The sequence below is a fragment of the Protopterus annectens genome, chromosome 7.part0 (genome assembly GCF_019279795.1).
Source record: "Protopterus annectens isolate FY-2018-M chromosome 7.part0, PAN1.0, whole genome shotgun sequence".
In the NCBI taxonomy this organism is placed as follows: domain Eukaryota; kingdom Metazoa; phylum Chordata; order Ceratodontiformes; family Protopteridae; genus Protopterus; species Protopterus annectens.
Genome location: NC_056739.1, coordinates 1,867,728,728 through 1,867,751,227, shown reverse-complemented (window position 1 = coordinate 1,867,751,227; position 22,500 = coordinate 1,867,728,728). Strand labels below are relative to the sequence as shown.

General features: G+C 41.8%; 1 protein-coding gene across 1 annotated transcript in view; it reads left to right on the top strand.

Moving 5' to 3' along the window:
- Nucleotides 1-22,500, top strand: part of LOC122806200 (adhesion G protein-coupled receptor E5-like) — a 758,119-nt gene that overhangs the window by 648,062 nt on the left and 87,557 nt on the right. The window lies entirely within an intron of this gene.

The window sequence follows — 22,500 nt, the reverse complement described above, 5'->3', positions numbered from 1 at the left end:
AAAAGGTATGCTCAGAACCTCTTAGTGCAACAAATATGGACCAAGCCTGACAAAGTGGGGGGAGAAAACAATGAAAATAGGGACATATCTGAAATACTGTAGTAGATACGCTGACAGTTGCTGCAGTAACACCCTCCTGTCTGTCCTAACATATATTGACTGAAATAGCACAAGTCCAACACTCAATTGCTTCTCACTAGTTAGTGACTTAAATCCTCACATCATCCCACCGATGTGTCAGAAATACACAACACTTATGGGGGCCAGGCAACAGTACATCCTACGAATATCTGGACATAACATCACATTAAGGAAACTACATTCAGTTGCTAAGCATGTCATCAAGCACCATCCAAACTACAGTCAGACTGACACAAAACTAATCCAAATCTGCTATGGGGAATTACACATGTATTTGCAAATACATCAGGCACTACAGGGATGTAACAGCACTAAAAAACAGATACCAATGTGAAAGTGCATACCCATAATCAATTTCATCACAGTCACAGTGACATACTGCTAAGCCAAATGAACAGTAGAGTATAGGGACTGTGTGAACAAAAACATCATGTTTGCGACTCACACACTACCCCTACATATACTGTCCCAATTCACAGTGTAGTATGAATCCTGAACATGGTATGGGACATGTCTCAGTCTGCCCCTACAAACATATAGAGCCAACAGACCACCAGAAACTGGAGCAGCATGCACAGTCAGATAAAAAAGGAGCCATAACACATACAGCTGCCCCCCTCCATACTCAGGTCAAACATTTACACAATACACTGCTGCACAATCCTGACAGTCTGTCAACAATTTCCTGAAATACACAAACCTCTCAACTGTTCAGAGTCCCACAGAATATCTAGGTTTTTCCTCATATACTAGGCCTCTTACACATAACATGTCTGGTATTCTGATATATCATTGGGATGGTATCAGAAATGAAAGCACTAAATAATGATATACCCTACCTATCAACCTCTTACTGCATGACATCTGGACAAAGCCTGACATATTTGGGGGACAGAGGCCCAAACACAGAGGCATTTGTGAAATATTGCTGTTATAAACTGAGACAGTAGCTGGTGTAACAGGGTTTGTTGTAACATATCTTTTCTGGAGGATATGAAGTCAGAAACACAAATGGATGATACCATTTACTGACTGCAATCCACACAGTATGCTACTGATTTTCCCAAGACAAAAAATGTCTGAGGAACACAGCAAACATGAGAGTCTAAAATCTGACCATTCTGTGGATAGCCCTACAGTTGAGAGTTATGTCAACCACGTAAAACTGTCAGACTTAAAATCATGCAGGAAAAGCCAGGTCCACACAAACCCTGTTAAACTAGCATTAATTCAACTGTATGACAGCAATAATTACATTCTGTCCCTATGTCTGGAACATTCTCCCCCAGTTTGTTGGGCTGTCTGCACAGTTTGCATTGTAAGAGGTATTTACAACTACCTTCTGTGCTGCTGTTGTTCACACACCTCCATGAAGTCCTCCTCCCCAGCAAGGAAAAGGGCCAATGCCTACATGAAGTACTCAGTTATATGAGTTGTTTTGCCAAGCCTTTGGCTACAGGAATAACAACACAGCTGTTCTGCATGCAATTAGCAAGTGGGGGATACCAACTGGTACACAGGCCATCAGCTGCTCATGAGCATTGCCTACAAAAAGCAGGCTGCTGCCTATGCACAACAAATGTATACCCTACATCTCAGGGAGAGAGAAAGATAGAGAGAGAGGGGGAGACAGATAGATGGATACATAGATAGATAGATAGATAGATAGATAGATAGATAGACAGACCACATACTGGAATCAAACCAACCATACTTGGAAAAAAAGGTATGCCAAACAAGTAAGCATGTAATGGAATGCAGTAGAGGGTATGTAATAATGGGAAATAGGAAGTTCAACAAACATGTCTCAACAAGACTTGCTGTACAGATATATTGCTGATTAGAACCTATGGCCATAGCATCTGGGTCTGTCTGCAGTGACATAGATCACAACTCAGGCCCCTGAGTCACCCCAGGAAAGGATGGCTCACATATGACTACTACTGGAATGTATGTTGAACAATACTGACTATGACACTGCCAGGCCAGCTACTGAGATTTAGTAGATATCCATATGTTAATTGTGAATACAACTATTACATTCATGTTTATCTCTGAAATGTGAGAGACCTATACAGGATATTTGCATATTAAACTACTGTTGCAGATGTGTGTGTTGAACTGCATGTGATATACTGAGCTAATACCATTAAACTGTCCAGTGTTATGCACACTGACCATACATGTGCCTCATCAAGGTTGGAATTAAATGCACATGGAAATACTTGTATTCTCAAGAACTCTAATTGTGATTTTAATGTTTACAATGTTTTTCTTTTCAATTTGATGTTAATGATTGTGATTTATTTTCTAAAGGATTAACTTTTGTTCCGGTAAAGAATTTTAATATTGCACAGACTTTGGTAGATATGAGACATTTTGTTTGAAAATTGAATTTGAACTTCCTTTTTAAATCTTTTAAATACGTTAGTAATCCTTTACACATTTCTAGTATGTTTAACCCACCACTACATCCTTCTTTAGCTACATTCAACAAAATTTGTGAGTTGGATGTTAGGAATTTGCACAAACAAAAAGCTTTGTCTAATTTAAGTAAGGGTGAAATGGTGGATTAAATAAAATTAAAAACAATGGGAATGTGAGAATTATAAAACCTGATAAAGGTGGTGGAATTGTCATCATGGACACATTTGATTATAATGTTAGGATGACTAACATATCAGAAAGTAATTCTTACAGGAAAATTTCATTGAATGACTTAAATGGTATTTATAAGGGAGTAAAGGATGAGTTGATGGACCTCTTTACTGAAGGTACTTTAACTATAGACAAATATAACTTTTAGTATGCCATCACCCCTGGACTCCATGTATTTTTGGTTTGCCAAAATTGCATAAGAATGTATCAGATCCACCAATGCACCCTATTGTAAATGGGCATGGTTCTATTACTTACCCTATAGCTAGATGTTTAGGTATTAGCTTGAAAAGTTTTGTGACTGAAGAGACTAACGTATATAAGGATTAATGGGATTTTTTACAAAGAATCAATAATTTGTATTTTAATGATACTGTTGTTTTATTACTATTGATGTAAAAGATCTTTATACCTCAATTCCCCATGATATAGGTACTGAATAGGTATGTGATTATTTATTAAGTAAAGGTGTGGCACAACCCAAAATTAACTTATATGAACAATTATTTGAGTTAGTTTTAAAAAATTGTGTATATTTTAACAATGACCTTTTCATCCAAACAGTTGGTGTAGCTATGGATTCCCCATGTTGGAGCCTGTATACTAATTTAGTTATGTTACAATTGGAGAAGAAATTTTTTTTTAATTCACACTTTTTTGAACATTGTAAAATATATATTAGGTTTTGGATGATATTCTCATATTTTGGGATGGACCCAGGGATTTAATCAATGACTTTATATCCTATATTAACAATTCTACTAATTTTCTGATGTTTACCCATACTGTTGATCCCAATGAAATTTCTTATTTGGACGTTAAATTATCAAAGGACAGAGTTTTAAAGAAATTTATATCTAGAATTTATTGGAAGGACACCTATTCGAACAGCTTTTTATGTTTCGGCAGTGCCCACCCTTATAAGCAAAAAAGAGCGGTAGTTAAAGGGCAATTTGTAAGGGCTGCATGGCTGGTTTTGTGCTTTGTTGCTTTCGTTAGTGAATGTGAACTGCTGAAGGATATGTTCCTAAAGAGGGAGTATCCAATAGAAATGGTTAATAATTTAATGTTAGAAGTAATCAATAAGAGAGAAAGAGGTTTCTACAAAGCTATTTTAGATACTGACACTGCCCAACACAATACACATTTTCACACTGAAGCACAAGATACGTTAGTAGATATGTATTGCAGTAACAGTATTGATGATAAGTCATTATTTGGAATGATGACTGCAAGAACAAATTTTCATTCAGCTTTATTATGACCTATAATTTAGAAAGTAATGAAATTTTTAAGATTCTAAATAAAAATTGGGCAATTCTGGTTTCATGTAATGAGATTAGACAATGTATAAGTAAGAAACCCACTACAGTTTATAGAAAAGGACATTCTTTAAAGAACATTTTCGAAATTAATAGCCAAATTTGTGCCAGTGGTTCTATGAAAAAATGTGGGGCATGTAATTATTGTCAGTATATAAGGGAAGGATCAAAGTTTTACATCAACAGAATAAGAGTGTGCTTTCTGTTGCAAATGTTCCTGTTTTTATATACGTAAAATGGAAAGAAAATTAAAAGAACCGTATTTACGAGCATTTGAGGGACATTCGCTTACAGAAAGAAACTAATGCGTTGGCTAAATACTATATGGAATGGCCAGGTCAAAATTTCAAATTTACTGTTATTGATCCCATTGAATTTGACTCAAGGGGTGGACCTTGGACATTATTCTTAGAAAGAAAAAAAGCTTTAAGGAAATTAAAAACAAATGCAACCCAATGGCCAGGGTTAAAATAATCTGTTTCCATCACTTGGTTTTGAGACTTAAGGCTTTGGAGAGCTAATATTATAATTTTACAATTGTACAATTTTATAATTCTTCAATATACAGTTTTATATATTTATACATTTATATTTATAATCACAATTATATTTGTTACACAAACACACTAATTGCTTACTTTTTAGAGTTCATTTAGTGTTTAGTTGTTATTTATTGTAAAATTTGAGAAGAAAGGTTTCACATATTCATTCATGTGTAAGGAAATTGTTTATGTAATATTTATTGTAATGAATAATTCATGAGTTTGCAATTTGATTGGTTCACTGTTCATGTGATGTCTTATTTAAACAGGTTTTAAATGGGCATGTTCTATCTTCATAAAGTCTCCAATAGAGGAGACAAAAGCTCTTGATTTTATGTCATTTAATAAAGTTCTCCCTATGAAGTGAGTTTATATTTTATATTGTACTGATATATTGTGGATTAGAATCTATGGCCATAGCATCTGGGTCTGTCTGCAGTGACATAAACAACAGCTCAGGCCCCTGAGTCACCCCAGGAAAGGATGGCTCACATATGACTACTACTGGAATGTATGTTGAACAATACTGACTGTGGCACTTCTAGGCCAGCTACTGAGATTTCGTAGATATCCATATGTTAATTGTGAATGCAACTATTATATACATGTTTGTCTCAGAAATGTGAGAGACCTATACAGGATATTTGCATATAAAACTACTGTTGCAGATGTGTGTGTTGACCTGCATGTGATATACTGAGCTAATACCATTAAACTGTCCAGTGTTATGCACACTGACCATATGAGTGCCTCATATTTGTAGTCATTTACTCATAGAGTTGTGTTATGTCTGGCAAATCATTGGCAACCTGTGAAGACTGACATTACAACATATCCTTCTCTTTCTTTTGGCTGTTCCCATTAGGGGTCACCACAGCGGATCATCTGTCTCCATTTCTTCCTGTCCTCTGCAGCTTGCTCTGTCACACCAACCACCTGCATGTACTCTAACACCACATCGATACATGTTATCTTAAGCCTTCCTATTTTCCTCTTACCTGGCAGCTTCCTCCTTACCATCCTTTTCCCAATATACTCAGCATCCTTCCTCAGCACATGTCCAAACCAACATAATCCCGCTACTCTCTGGCTTTGTCTCCAAACCATCCAACCTGAGCTGACCCTCTAACATACATACTGCTAATCCTGTTCACCCTTGTCACACCCAGTGCAAATCTTAATATCTTTAACTCTGCAATGTCTGGCTCTGACTCCTGCTTTTTTGTCAGTGCCACTGTTTCCAATCCATATAACATAGCTGGTTTCACTACCCTCTTGTAGACCTTCCTTCTCAAGCCTAATGGTACTTGCCTGTCACAAATCACTCTTGACACTCTTCTCCACCCTCCCCATCCTTCCTGTTCTCTCTTCTTCATCTCTCCCCCACACCTGTCATTACTCTGAACTGTTGATTCCAAGTATTTAAAATAATCTACCTTTGCAATCTATACTCCCTGCATCCTCACCATTCCTCTATCCTCCCTCCCATTCACACACATATATTCTGTCTTAGTCCTACTGACCTTCATTCCTCCCCTCTCTAGAGCATATCTCCACCTCTCCAGGGTCTCCTCCACCTGTTCCCTACCCTCACTACATATCACAGTGTCATCTGCAAATATCACAGTCAATGGGGACTACTGTCTGATCTTGTCTGTCAACCTGTCCATTACCACTACAAATAAGAAAGGGCTCAGAGATGATCCCTGATGTAATCCAACCTCCACCGTAAATGCATCTGGCACTCCCACTGCAGAACTCACTGCTGTCACACTTCCATTGTACATATCATGTAGCACTCTTACAGATTCCTCCGCCACTCCAGACTTCCTCATACAATACCACAATTCCTCTCTAGGCACCCTGTCATATGCTTTCTCTAAGTCCACAGAGACACAACGCAACTCCTTCCAACCTTCTCTGTACTTCTCTATCAGCACTCTCAGAGTAAACATCCCATCTGTAGTGCTCTATCCTGGCATGAAACCATACTGTCGATCACTAATCCTCACCTCCCTTCTTAACCTAGCTTACACTACTCTTTCCCATAACTTCATGCAGTGACTGATCAATGTTATCCCCTCTGTAGTTACTACAGCTCTTCACATCACCCTTATTCTTATAATTGGTACCCAAACACTTTTTCTCCACTCCTCACACATCCTCTCACTTTCCAAAATTTCATTAAACAATCTGGTTAAAAACACCACTGCCATTTCTCCTAAACACCTCCCTGCTTCCACAGGTATGTCAACTGGACCAACAGCCTTTCCATTCTTAATCCTTCATAGCTATACTTACTTCCTCCTTGCTAATCTGTTGCAATTCCTGATTCACCATACCCACATCATCCAACCTTCTCTCTCTCTCATTCTCTTCATTCAACAGCCCTTCAAAGTAGTCTTTCCACCTGCTCAACACACTCTCCTCGCTTGTGAGTACGTATCTCTCATTATCCTTTATCACCCTTACCTGCTGCACATCTTTCCCAGCTCAATCCCTCTGCCTAGCCAATTGGTACAGGTCATTTTTGCCATCCTTAGTGTCCAACCTTTCATACAACACCTCATACTCCTCATCCTCAGCCTTTGCCACCTCTCTCTTTGCCATGCACCTCTTCTCCTTACACTCCTGTCTACTTTCTTCATCTCTCTGACAATCCCACTTCTTCACCAACCTCTTTCTCTGTATACTTCCCTGTACATCCTCATTCCACCACCAGTCTCCTTGTCCTCCTTCCTCTGTCCAGATATCACACCAAGCACCTTTCTAGTCATCTCCCTTAGTAGCTCTGCTGTAGTTACCCAGATATTTAGTAACACTTCCCTGCCACCCACTGCCTGTCTTAACTCTTCCCTGAACTCAACCTCACAAAAACCCACATTCCTCCTCCTCTTGTTTATCACCAATGTCATCCCACAGACCAACATTCCATGTTGCCTAACTACACTTTCCCCTGTCACCACTTTACAGTCTCCAATCTCCTCAAACTGGCCATCCTGCATAGGATATAATCCACATGCGCGCATCTTCCTCCACTCTTGTATGCCATCCTATGCTCCTGTGTCTTGTTAAAATATGTATTCACCACAGCCATGTCCATCCTTTTTGCAAACTCCACCACCATCTCACCTTCTGCATTCCTTTGTTTAACACCATACCTACCCATCACTTCTGCATCCCCTTTGTTCCCTTCACCAACATGCTAACTGAAATCTCCAATCACCACTCTCTCACCCTTGGGTACAGTGATCACCACTTCATCCAACTCACTCCTCAGTTTGTCTGTCTCATCCATTGCACACCCAACTTGTGGAGCATATGCACTAACAACATTTATCATTACACCATCAAGCTCCAGCTTCATAAACATCACTCTACCCAACACTTTTCACTTCCAAAAACACTCTTGGCATACTGTTCCTTCAGGATAACCCCTACACCATTTGTCTTCCCATCCACACCATGATAGAACAATTTGGACCAGACTCTGGTACACCTAGCCTTACCCCCCTTCCATCTGGTCTCTTGCACACAAAATATATCAACCTTCCTTCTGTCCATCAGATCAGCAAACTCTGTCCCCATACCAGTCATACTGCCAACATTAAAGGTTCCTACCCTCACTACTATACTCCTAGCCTTTCTTCTCTCTTCTTGCCATATGAGTGTCGGACATCCTCCAGGGTATGTCTGTGAATGCAAAGGCTACTGTGCTATCAAATGACTTAAGTGTGTTATAGAAATATTAAGAAAGCATCACTAATTTTGGCCCATCACCCCCCATATATGTGTGGTGCCCTCCAGATGTCCTGCTCTAACAGGTTGACAGGAATGACTGAGTGGCAAGAGTGTAAATACCGTGTGCCATACTGACATAGAACAGAAATCTATATCAGGTATTACTCGTGCACATGTATGTATGAGTAGGTGTAGCTGGCTGCCTTTTAACAACAGACATGGGATGCAAAACTTTAGGTAAATAAGCTGTACATGTTGTACTCGTGTGCAATCTTAGTTTCTGTGTATCCAACAGAGTTAGATTTCCACAGCTACTTCTTGTTGCATTGCCCTGACACAGACATGAGTACTAGAATAAGCATGATTATCAGGTTGAAATTGGAGAGGTGTCCAACTATGTTATGACCTTGTGTCCATGCCTACTACAAACAGCTATATGACCATCTACATAGCTGTATGGACTCAGCAATACCTTACTTGTACAACCTGCCTCCACAAAAGTAGAGTAATCCCCTTTGCTGGACAGCAGCAATACACAAAACACATACTTGGTCACTATATTGGCTATACAGGGCAAAGTAGGAGCAGACACCAACTTGACAGCAAGTCAACCTTTGTCTGAACGAGCATATAAGGTCACAGGTGGATTACTGTAAGGCTAACTATGAGTAAAAATTGGACACATCCGCCAAGGGCAATCACAAGGCCATCTTCACATATGTCTTCAATCTCAGAGGCAACAACACAACCCACCCTGTAATGGTGGTCAATCACACCAGACACACACACACACACACACACACACACACACACACACACACACACACACACACACACACACGCACACACCATAGCTATACCCAACCTGCTGCAGACAGGAATAGGCCAAACATCACCCTGCTGGCTCACCATTAGTATAGGTGGATATGCATAGCACCTGCACCCCTCCCCTCATCATCAGGGAGCAGGTGCATACTGCCTAATCAAAGTTAACAAAAGCAAGTCTCCATGGGACCTGATAACATTCCTGTCTGCATCCTACATGAACTGAGGCATATGCTTCCAGCTCCATTACACAGTGTATGCCAGCAAAGCCTGATCACTATTGACATCCCATCTGCAAGGAAGATGGCTAATGTCATCCCTCTACACAAACGTGAATGATGAATGGTGGTTTATGCAATGTTCTGGCCATCACTGGGGGGAACATGACATATCAGGACCAGGAGTCCAATACAGGTTCATACTGTGCTGATAGATGACAGGGCTATGATATGGTTGCAAGTGGTGGCTAATGATAGGCAATATTGGTGTGCTGGCTCTGTAAATAGCTCTGGGCAATGTCTGTGGTCCTGTGATGTGTTTCCCTGTTTATGTCTTCCAGGTGGCATGCAACATCAGCCAGCATATACTGCAGATGAGAATGCACCTATCACTGATGCAATAATCCAGCACCATGCGGTGCTGTTCGGCCATAGCCGACAAAATCTACAGGAGTGGACTGCCCTGTGAGACAACCTTGTCCACAAAGTGTAAACACCTTGGGCCACCATGGCCGCGCATATGATCAGGTCAGGCATCGGGCAACTGACCTGATATATCGTGCCCGGCAAAGGGCTGCTGCCATGGTCAGGGACCGTACTACTACAGGTGGAGGTCCAGCCACACAGGCTCCACTTATGGCAACAGAGGAGCTCCTTGCCAACCTTGCTGCAGTCTCCACACAACAGCCAATGCATGAAGCACAAGTTCTGGAGGTGGGTGGCACCCAGGCAACAGGCGAGGAGCATCCAGGTAAGGCCACAGTGAGCATCAATTTAATCATGTAGCAGTCATACAGTTTTCTATAGAGTATCTAGATGCATATGTCAGTTTGTGGGTGGGGTTTAGTAATGCACACAAGTGCACCTCTATGGTGAGGGACAGCAAATTGTGTGCTATCATAGCTTGTACTGTACTTGTGCAGAAACATAGCATTCATCTTGTACCAATGCCAAATGTGAGTCTGCTGACAATACCTCTCCCCCACAACTACATAGGTCACCTGTTAGAATGCCAGTTATTTGTGATATACAAAATGAGAGCACAATAAAACATTTCCAAACCCTTCCAACCTTTCTTGTGACCATTAACCTGTGCACTTCAATTGTAAAACAAACAAATATGCTAGGGGAACAATTATGACACATAAAAAACTTACAAGAAGCTAGATGCATATGTGTGCACAGGATGAAGATAATACTGCGTTGAAGCAGAGTTCGATATTATTACAACATTACGTCTTCTTGGGTACAAACCTGCCATCAATTACAGAGACTCTTTGATTAACAGCAAATAATGGTCAGTTGTCCTACCAGGATTATCCTAAATTTACTCAGTTGCCTGCTACAGCAACAGGTATAGTTTGTATACAGCTTATGAAGCAGTAAAATGGATCTCATTTGTGAATGGTATCAGCCCAGAGAAGGGTACACACACATTTCCACAACATTGCATATACCTGGAACAATGTGAAGACAAAAGAACCCCAAAAGAAAGTCCAGTACCAGGGAAGTTTTAAATCAACAATTCTTTATTGTGGCAACCCAAAACTGAAAAGCAGACCAGTTTCAGTAATAATAGAGCCTTCCTCAGTGCATAAACTCACACTGATTCATGCAGCATTTAAATAGTACATTACTAAATTAAAGTGTTGAGCTTATTGGTTCATACCAAATCAACTGAGTTCATTAAGGCCTGGATTAAAGAAAGCACCCATCCTAACAATCCAACATGATTCTTTCTCATTTAAAATAGAATGCCACCTGTTTTGCATGATTTATTTGCTTGGATTTTGTCTATAATAGTGAATTGGAATTTAGCAGTGCTGTGGGTTATATTGTGTTTATAGAAGGCATTGGATGTCCTTTTATTTCTAATATCACTGAGGTGTTCACTAATTCTAAATCTCAATGAGTGAGACGTCTGTCCTACATAAAATGCAGAACAAAAACACTTTACCAGGTAGATCACCCAGTCACTGCTGCAATTACCAAAACATCGTATTTGGTATACCTTGGAAGAGTTGCTGCTGGTAAATTCTTTGGTTTGAGAAACGTGTGCACAAGCACTACATAAACCACTAACTTGTCCCCGAATTGGGTGACTTGTTTATTAGATAGATTGGAGTGTTTATAATGAGTTAAACAGGAGTTTATTGTATGGCCGTTTTGGTAGGAAAATAAACAATGTGGTGGAAGCATTTCTGCTTATTTTTCATTGGTCAACAAAATATCCCAGTGATAGTTTATAATGTTTCTGAAACTATTTGTGTTTCGTCCATAAGTTGTAACCAAACAAATGGGTTGAAAAGTTTGTGTGTCCCTGCTTGTAGATGTGTCCCTATATTTTATTAAGTTATTTCATTCTTGGTATGCTGCAAATGCACAAGTCCTTTGTATGAAGTCTGTAGGATAACCTCTGTTGATGAATCTATGGGTTAAATCATTACTGCAAATTGTGTAAGCTTCATCAGTGGAGCAAATATGTTTAATGCATAAAAATTGGGACTTGGGTATATTTTGGATAATGTGGTGAATGTAATGGCTAGAGGCATGAAGTAGGGTATTGAATTGTGGGAATTTTCTGAAAGCCTCTGTTCTAAGTGTATTGTCATCCTGTCTGAAAATGTGAACATCAAAAAATGTGATTTGATTGTAGTCCAAGTTTAATGTGAATTGGATACCCCACTTATTTTCATTTAAATATTGTACAAACTCCTGTACCTATAATATATCACTCCTCCACACCATCCAACAATCATCCAAATAATGTCTCCAGATTTCCATATTCTGTAAAAATATATTGTGATTGTCATCATAAATCAATTGCTCTTCGATGTAGCCTATAAAGAGGTCAGCATAAATAGGAGCGAATGATGCTCCCATAGCAGTTCCTCAAACTTGCCAATAGCACTTCCCATGAAAATAAAAAAAAACATTTTTGTGAGGACATGTTCAGTTAAGCAAACTAAGAGTGTATAAAATCCAGGAGTGTATAATTCAGCCAATTAAGATATTATCTATATCTGAGGAATATATGTCACTCCAACCCAAATTTGAGAATTGTCTTTAAGACATTCCCCTGGATTCACAAAAGCCTGCATGGAGTGCAAGATGAGTGCAGTAACTCACTCAGGCAATATGTTTGCCGTGTGATCCAGGAACAGCCAGCAAGTATTGCAATTTAGGATCTGAAACAGTTAACTGATACCTAACACACTGACTAATGATCCCTCCTTCCTGTGCCAATTCCAGAAATGAGTCAATTTCATTTTTGAACTAAAATGTTGGATCTAAGGGCATATGTATGTAAAACTGGGCATTAGACAATTGCTTGTCGACCTCTGCACTATACTTGGTCCAGTCCATGATGACCTCTGCCCCACCTTTGTCAGCTGTTAAAATCACTAGGTCATGGTTATTACTGAGTTTATGTAACACTTCCTGTTCTTGTTTGGTGAGATTGTGATTGATGTTGTTATGTACATTGTGGTTGAAATGTAGTTCCTTCAAGATACACTCATTAAAGACTGAAACATGTTTATCCATGGGAGGCAGGAAACTGGATTTACAGAAATGAAACCCAGTAGATTTAGAGTTGGATTTGTGCCTGAAAAAAAAATTTCAGATTAAGAGTTCTACAGAACTCATTTATATTGTGTACTAGAGCAGGTACAGAAACAGAAAATGCTCGGACAAAATTTAAACCTTTATTAAGCAGTTTTGTTTCCACATCCGAAAGTCTCTGAGAAGAAATATTGTGTACATTATTAACGTTTAATGTGATAGAATCTTGTCCAAAAGTTGTTGGATATTGTGTACTTCTTCGGTGCTTTCTACCCCCCCCCATGTCTCTTGACTCTAAAGGGTTACTAGTAAGTCTTCTCTTGTCAGCTGAAGACACCTGGGTGGAGATGGATTCTATATCCATTACAGAAGATGAGTCATCTCCTGAGGTCCCCCCATGGGTATTCCCCCTATTCCTTAATATGGATCTGGGTTGTTTCTTTGTATTAATGTGTTTGTGTCCTGAATCTTGAAATCTGACACTCTTATATGTGCCATATGGTTTCCCTCTATCATAATCTAATGTGTCTGTTGAATTTTTGTGTTTTCTTCTTTATCAATTGTTACTCCAAGGATGATAAATCTTTGGCCAAAATATTCAAATGTTTCTTAAAAAAGGTTCCCCTTCATAAACTTTTGCTTCATCACAATTATCTGTAACCTTTACAATACATTGGTCTATTGTTCTTTCATAGTAGGAGATAAGAGCATCAACAAATGTCATGGATGCTTTGCGTTGAGCTTGAATCCAACCTTGGGATAATTTTTCATCTACCTGTGGCTATAAAACCCATATACCCCGCGGGTAATATCCTTAAGTTTAAATACAAATGTTCATAAACTGTCAGGATCATTCATTGCATATCTAAAGTAAACAGTCTGAATCAAACTTAAATAATATACCAAGTTATCAAAAGGGTTGCTCCCAATAAATTTCAAGCAGTGACTCAAATATAAAGGTAGCCAATTAAGATATTATCTATATCTGAGGAATATATGTCACTCCAACCCAAATTTGAGAATTGTCTTTAAGACATTCCCCTGGATTCACAAAAGCCTGCATGGAGTGCAAGATGAGTGCAGTTGCTCACTCAGGCAATATGTTTGCCGTGTGATCCAGGAACAGCCAGCAGGGGCATGCAGCTCCCAGCTAGCACTAAATGGACTAAGCCCTGTTTAATCACCTCATTTGCTGGAGAAATCCATGCAAATGAGGTGATATTTCAATAAGCAATAGTCCGTGGAAGACAAAAAGAAATATACTCGGTAACTAACCGAGTACATTTCTGCAAATTCCAAAATGGAGCTATGACAGCTCGAAATAAAATGCACATTATTGAGAAAGCATGCCAATGGCCAAGTAGAAGGCCATTGGCATTGCAAACTGTTTAAAAAATAAATGGAACAACTTTGATTTTTTTTTCGCCAATCTCAGCTGTTTAAACGTAGGGCAGCGGCGTGCAAATGGGATCAAGGGAAAATAATAAAATAAACTGAAAATTAACATTCAAACAAAAATCAGTATTCTGCCATGCAGGTCAATGGCAGGCAAAAGACAACCTGGCCAGTGAGTAGTGGTTGCTAAGGGGGGAGGCTCAGTGTGGGACATGTAACTATACATTAGTAGGCAATCCTATGCAAATGAGCGAAAGTTTAGTGAATCCCAGATTTTCCTAGGGTGTGAAGCAGGTCCCAAGAATGTAAAAATATAAATAGCTGGGTGCAGGACTAGGATATAGATGACATCATGGGGCGGGGTGTCAGGCATACTGTAAGCGAATTGGAGACCTGTGGCTCGAGATTGCTCCTAGGTTAGAACAGCTAAGCTAGGGGTGTGTCTAAACTTGCCTAGCACACTTTACAAAGTGTAAGCAGGTGTGTGTGCCATGCACCAGGTTTTACAGGATGAAAAAGGAAGTTAAACCAGGAAAAAGCAGCTCTGTGCAAATATGAGCACTCTGTTTGCGCGGTGCGCACACGGACTTAAACAGGGAGGTAATGTGAGGGGAAAAAAGCAGTAGGAAAGCAATCAAGGAGAATTAGCTTAGCTGACAGGGGAAATGTATCAGAATCAGTCAATTACACAGGCAGCAGCCCAGCCCAGCCCAGCAGACCACTATAAACATTGCAAATACCTTTCCCCCTTGTTTTTTCCAAAACCTCTGCACCACCGATGTATACAGACAAGGACATTTTACAAAACAAAAGCAAGAGAAAAAATGTTAGGGGCTGCTTTTGCTATCATAAACCAGCATGTGCAAGAGGCTGAGGGTGGTGAGGATGTAAATGCTGCTGAGCAACCCGCAGTGAGGAGATGGAGAAGAGTGTACAGATCCAGGGTAACCTACCAAGGGCTACATGAGCTGGAGATAGTGGAGCACTATAGAATGGACAGGGACCTCCTACAGCAAATTGTTGAGCTGTGTCAGCCACACCTCACACACAGGACTAACAGAGGAGAACCCATCCCAGTGGATACCAAGGTATGTGTAGGCCTAAGAATACTATCTACAGGTACCTTCCAAAGGCCAACTGAGGATATGATGGGGATTTTACAGGCATCAACATCCAGGGTACTCCACCAGTTCCTGGATGCCTTGTCAGCACATGTTGGTTAGCATGTATATTTCCCCATCACCTGTGAGGCATTTGCCAGCAATATGCATCTCTTCCACCAAATAGCAAAATACCCTGAGGTAGTGGGTATAATAGACTGCACGCACATATGTATTAAAGCACCACCAGGTGAGCTGGGTAGGGTCTACATCAACCGCAAGGGCTTCCCCTCCATCAACTGCCTGATTGTGTGCGATGCCCAGGGCATAATAATGAATGTATGTGCTGGCTGCCCTGGAAGCTACCACGATTCCCACATCTGGCATCTGACGCAACTGTACCAGACATTTGCCAATGGGGACATCCCACACGGTCACCTAGTGGGGGATGCTGGATATGCACTGGAGCCATGGCTGATGACACCCATCAGAAATGCACACACACCTGAACAAGAACTCCATAATGATGCACACGCACAGACATGAATCATAATAGAGCATATGTTTAGGATGTTCAAGTCATGGTTCCAGTGCCCAGACACATCTGGTGGAGCCTTGCATTACTCACCAACTACATGTACCCATATTGTCCTTGTATGTGCCATGCTACACAATATGATCCTGTGGAAACAGCTGCAGCAGGAACAGCATGGGGCAAGGCCACATAGCCCCCCACCATTGCCAAGGCCTGCACAGGTGCACAGTGACTTGGAGGAGGAACAACCTGAGCCTGCCCAGTAGGCAGAAGGATGCATGCCCAGTATGCCCTGGCCTTGGCAAAGAGGCAATGCATAGCACATGCACTGACACAGTAGGGACCCAGGGAATGACACCTCTCTCCAACTCACACATACAGTAAAAGGGATGCCAAACATGACACTACCTGTGCTCAGCCATGTATAGGGAGTGTACTATGTGCATCTGACATAGGCAGCCCTGCATCACCACCCTCAATACTGGGATATCCACAAGGTAAATGACTCACACATGCCAGTCGGTGGGGCACATACCCAAAAAAGTCACAGCCAGCAAGGTAGGTGTAGACAAACACAAACAAATGTTGTACTATGGCCTCTGAATGAACCCCATGGGTAACCCCTACCCCAGCCATACACAGACAGACTACAGCAGGTCAGCCAGTTGGATGTCAGTTGTGAAGGCTAGGAAGTCAGAAACTAATATGTAGGTAGTGAAAGCTCTGATCTGTAGCACAAAGATATGCCTCTAGCCAGCAAGATAGGTAAGACTACAGACTGAAATCGTATGCCTGACATACCAGTACAGTCCTAGCAACTGTGTAAAAGTGTAAGGTGTGCCCCACCATCCTATGTACACTTATAGTAACAGTCAGGTGTGCCCCCCTCACCCCTGTGTAGAAATGTAGAAACAGTTTGGTGCCCCTCCGCTAAGCAGAAATGTAGCAACAGTCAATGCCAAATGACTGATGTATACCATGCAGACACAGCATGCTACCTGTCGGTGTACAACACAAAGGTCAGCACCACAGTACAAACCACCTAGACTTGACCCGCACATGCAATATAGATGGCCATACTGTGCATGCTCACGCACAGCGAAATGAAGGCAATGTCGGTCAACAACATACTGAAAGCCCATACTGGGCATGCTCACACACTTAAACACAAGAAGGCCATGTCAGCAAACAACAGTGGACCAGACATATCTGGCAGTTGCAGTTCTCAGTGTGGACACATGTCAGTATGCACCACTCCTACCTTGCACACACAGTGGATTGGAATACAGACATATATGTAAGGACAACACACTATAATAAGTCAAAGGTGGACGGACATAGAAGTGTTGAAGGGGGTGACAGGTGACAAGGAGACATCTGGGCCTGTCTCACCCAGCACACAGCCAAAGGGCCCCAAACACATGAGGTGCAGGTGTCCCTCACTGCAGATACTAGCCACCAGTATCTGTCAGCATGACGGTGTGTTGCAAGTGCCAGCCATGCAATATGACTGTACAAGGAAGATGTCATCTAGTAGCTGTATACAGGTACCTGTGGCATATGACCCTGTGTTTGCCTGCATGTGGCATGTCCACCCCTACATGAATGGGTTACGGCTCATGCACACACCATCCACCCCATAGCAGTATCATGACAAGCCTGCTGAGGTTATCCAATGTGAAATACATCTTTGGGGGAGCTGCAGCTCAGTAATTCCCATGGCACGTCCCATAACTGTGTACTGGTGTACTAATAAACAAGTTATGTAGTAGTCTTAACCCCAGACTTGGCAACTGTGTGAGTGTGTGTATGTGTGCATGTCTCGGTCTCTGCCTGTGCAGAGATAAATGCGTTCTAGGCTACTTACACTCAGTACAGTTCATACACACAACATTGGCAAGGCTGCAGATGTCACGCACCTAGAACTATATCTCTGGGGAAATCATAGCCCAGTAATCTCTGTAGCTTGCCTTGTAACTACATACTGCTCTTGTGTGATAAAGTAGTGAGGTAGGTGTTTTAACCCCAGACCTGGCAATTGTGTTGGTATGTAAATCTGTGTGTTTGACTGTGTAGAGTGCAATGTTTTTTAGGCCACTCACACCCCATACATTACACATACTCGACTTCGGCAAGGCTGCTGATGTCACTCACCTAGAAATACACCTCTGAGGAAATCATAGCCATGTAATCTCTGTAGCATGCCTTGTAACTATGTAGTACTCTAGTGTGATAAAGTAATAAGGTAGATGTTCTAACCCCAGACTTGGCAACTGTGTGTGTGAGTCTTACCGAAAAGAGAGCAATGCTTTTAGGCCACTCACACCCGTACAATACACATACTTGACTTTGGCAAGGCTGCTGATGTCACTCACATAGAAATATACCTCTGGGAAATTGTAGCCCAGTAATTTCCGTAGCATGTTTTGTAACTGTACTGCTGTGATTAAGTAGTAAGGTAGATGTTCTAACCCCAGACCTGGAAACTGTGTGTGTGTGTGTGTGTGTGTGTGTCTGACTGAGTAGAGAGCAATGCTTTTTAGGCCAGTCACACCCCGTACAATACACATACTCAACTTTGGCAAAGCTGCTGATGTCACTCACCTAGAAATACACCTCTGGGAAAATTATAGCTCAGTAATCTCCATAGTGCATCTTGTAACTTTATACTGTTCTAGTGTGATAAAGTAATGAGGTAGATGTTCTAACCCCAGACCTGGCAACTGTGTGTATGTGTGTTTGTGTGTCTGAATAGAGAGCAATGTTTTTTAAGCCACTCACACCCCATACAATACAAATACTGGACTTTGGCAAGGCTGCTGCTGTCACTCACCTAGAAATATACCTCTGGGGAAATTATAGCCCAGTAATTTCCATAGCATGCCTTGTAACTGCATACTGCTGTAGTGTAATAAAGTAGTGAAGCAGGTGTTCTAACCCCAGACCTGGCAACTATGTGTATGTGTGTTGGTGTGTATGTGTCTGCATGAGTAGAGAGCAATCCTTTTTAGGCCACTCACACCCCATGCAATACCCATACTCGATTTTTGGCAAGGCTGATGATGTCACTCACCTAGAAATACACATCTGGGGACATCATAGCCCATTAATCTCTGTAGTGCATCTTGTAACTGTGTACTACTCTAGTGTGATAAAATAATTGGGTAGGTGTTCAAACCCCAGATCTGGTAACTGTGTGTGTTGGTGTGTAAATCTGTGTGTTTGTGTGTCTGACTGAGTAATGATTAATGCTTCTTAGGCCACTCATACCCCATACAATACACATACTCGACTTTGGCAAGGCTGCTGATGTCACACACCTAGAAATACACCTGTGGGAAAGTCATAGTCCAGTAATCTCTGTAGAGCGTCCTGTAACTGTGTACTGCTGTAGTGTGGTTTAGAACTGTCAGGGTTCCATCTCCACCCATGGCAGTTCTGGATTTTGTTGTGTGTGTTGCAATGTCTGTGTATGGAGCAATGCATCATAGGCTACTCACTCACAGTACATTTCAAATGCCCTACATTGCCAATCCTGCTGATGTCATTCATTGTGAAGTAAAACTCTGGAGAGAAAATTCTTTAGTAATCCCTGTGGTGTGGCTTATACCTCCTCTATGCTGTAGTTTGATATAGGTCTTGGTCAGGGGTTTTATACCCACACATGTCAGTTGTGGATGTTGTGTGTGTGTCTCACTGTCTGTGTAGGGAGCAATGCATTTTAGGCTAGTCACTTGCAGTACAGTTGAAATGCCCTACTATGTAAACCTGCTGATGTCATTCAATGTGAAATCACCTTTGGGGAAATATGTCTCTAGCAATCCCTGCAGTGTGTCCTATGACAGCTGTAGTATGATATAGACCTTGATCAGAGGTTCTATACCCACACGTGTTAGTTGTGGATGTTTTGTGTGTGTCTCACTGTCTGTGTAGGGAGCAATGCATTTTAGGCTAGTCACTTGCAGTACAGTTGAAATGCCCTACTTTGGTAATCCTGCTGATGTCATTCACTGTGAAATACACCTTAGGGGAAATAGTACTCCAGTAATGTCTGTGGCATGTACTATAACTGCATAGTGCTGTAGTATAATAAAGTAGTGAGGTAGGGTTCTACTCCTAGACATGACAGGTGTGCGTTTGTAACTCATATCCTGTGTAGAGGTGAGTGAGTGGGCATTGTGGAGGGTTTTTGCTAATTTATTTAATGGTGGCACTACTATATATCACAACGTCACCCATACAGGGATAACAGATGTAAATTATCTGGGAGGCTGGGATGCAAAGCAATACCCATACATGTGACATCAAGGCCAGACAATCCAAGTTAGCAACCGCACTATTACCCAGAGCACACACTTAACCCATGTGTCATATGAACACACATGCCTAGGCAGCAGCCAATACATGGGTAGTACACTGCATTGTGGCCACTGATAGTAGCTATGCAGTAATAGCAGTGGGCTACAGGGGGCATGTCACCCTGCCCATCTGTCCAATATGCACATGCGTGCAGACAGTGCACCTCTACCATGTTCCCCAACGGACACCTGCACCACCTGTGGTGCCTTCACATGTGACTTACAATGGACATACCATGCCTGACAACATGTTCTATATGGACTGATGACACTGACATCAGGGAATGCTGTTGGCATGCCATCAATGCAGGTGAAGGGTAAACCTGCTGCCCAGTACCAGTTCCTGCCACAGGTGAGCAAGACTGGCACATCCGATGATAATCTGTGTTCACAGCATGGGCCAGACACCCCAGGTACAGTTCCACATGTCACTGTACATGCATGTTGGAGGTGTACACATGCCAGACACCATCCATGTCATGGACTAAGGAGCACATATATGGTATGTGGTGTACAACATCGGCCACACACAATAGTCACCCAGGTGACTCAATGGGGGATGCAATACCAACCTGTGTGAGCAAATGCAGTAACTACAGGCCTGAGCCACAATGCAGACCATTGTCATGTGGCCTGATGCCTAGGTATACCCATCACCTACCCTTGTACAGCCTGCTGGCACAGTTGACCACCACACACCCATGTAGACATGCACCCATGCATGTCAGAACTGGCACTGTGTGTGTGTGTGTGTGTGTGTGTGTGTGTGTGTGTGTGTGTGTGTGTGTGTGTGTGTGTGTGTGTGTGTTTTATGGTGCGTATGTCCACATCCACACTCACTAAAACCTCCCAGAGCTTACTGAAGCATGCTGTCTAATGTCTGACATCTCCTCGTACACTTTGCCCATACGGCCTTTGTATGACCCGTGTGGTGCATGTGATACCTGCACATTGATGTGTTGTGGCAATCCCACTAGTGATGAGTTGCACTCCTGGTCCTGCCAAGTGTGTCAGTGTGTGTGCGTCCCTGTGTGGCTGTGTTGACTCTGGCACCTGTTCATGCAGACAGGCACGTGTACGACACCTACCATATATCTACTGTATCCCTGTTGCAGATGTCACTCGCCCTCACATATATGTTCTGAGTGCTCCACATCAGGTAACCCATGTGGTGCATCCAATAACTGCATCAAACTGTGATAACACTACATAGATGTTGGGGGTTTGATACCCTGTGCTGGTAGGTGTGTGACACAACAACATGCTTCAGTTTTACACTTCCACCCGTCCCTGACATGTATTTGCCTCTGTTTGCCTCCCCCACCCCCTCTCTGGTGGATGCAGAGACCCACTCCTGCCTTGCTTAGGCAGCAGTATGTGTATTTTATGTGATGCTCATGATCAGCTGTTGGCCTGTGCATGAATTGCAGACCTCCCCTAGCTGATAGCATGAGGAATAGCTGTATTAACAATCCCATAGCCAATTGCATGGAAACACATTCCAATACATAGGAACATCATGGTGGTGCTGGGCCTTTTCAGTCACTGTGATCAGGAACTAGATCTGTTGTTTGGCAAACAGCATCCCAGATGGATTGGGGATTTACCTCCAACAACATACACTGTGGAAAGAGGGCAGCAAACAGGAGGCGGATGTGCCTGACCTGACTACAGACTGTAAGTGCTGCTATACTGCATTTGGAGTGAAGTTGGTTTAATAGTGTTTGTCTGGATATGCCTGTCGTACATGTAGTAATACCTGCCATCTCAGTTCCATGTATATGAGGAATCCCCATCTGCAGGATCATCTGCAGACTGGGCAATGTTGTGCCTTTGGTTTCATGTGTTATCCACAGTGCATCTCTCTGTGGAATGCAGACGGTAGTTTGAGGATTGCAGTCTGTAGATGGTGAAGGCTGAGACAGTTACTGACTTCATATCCCTCATATGAAATATGTTGCAACAAACACCATTACAGTGGAAAATATACAAGGTTATCACAGCAACATGTCTATACTGGCCCTGTGTATGTGCTGTCAGCCACACCACTGTCAGCATTTGTACATATGGCATGCATAAGGGTTTTGGTGCCCAAAAATGT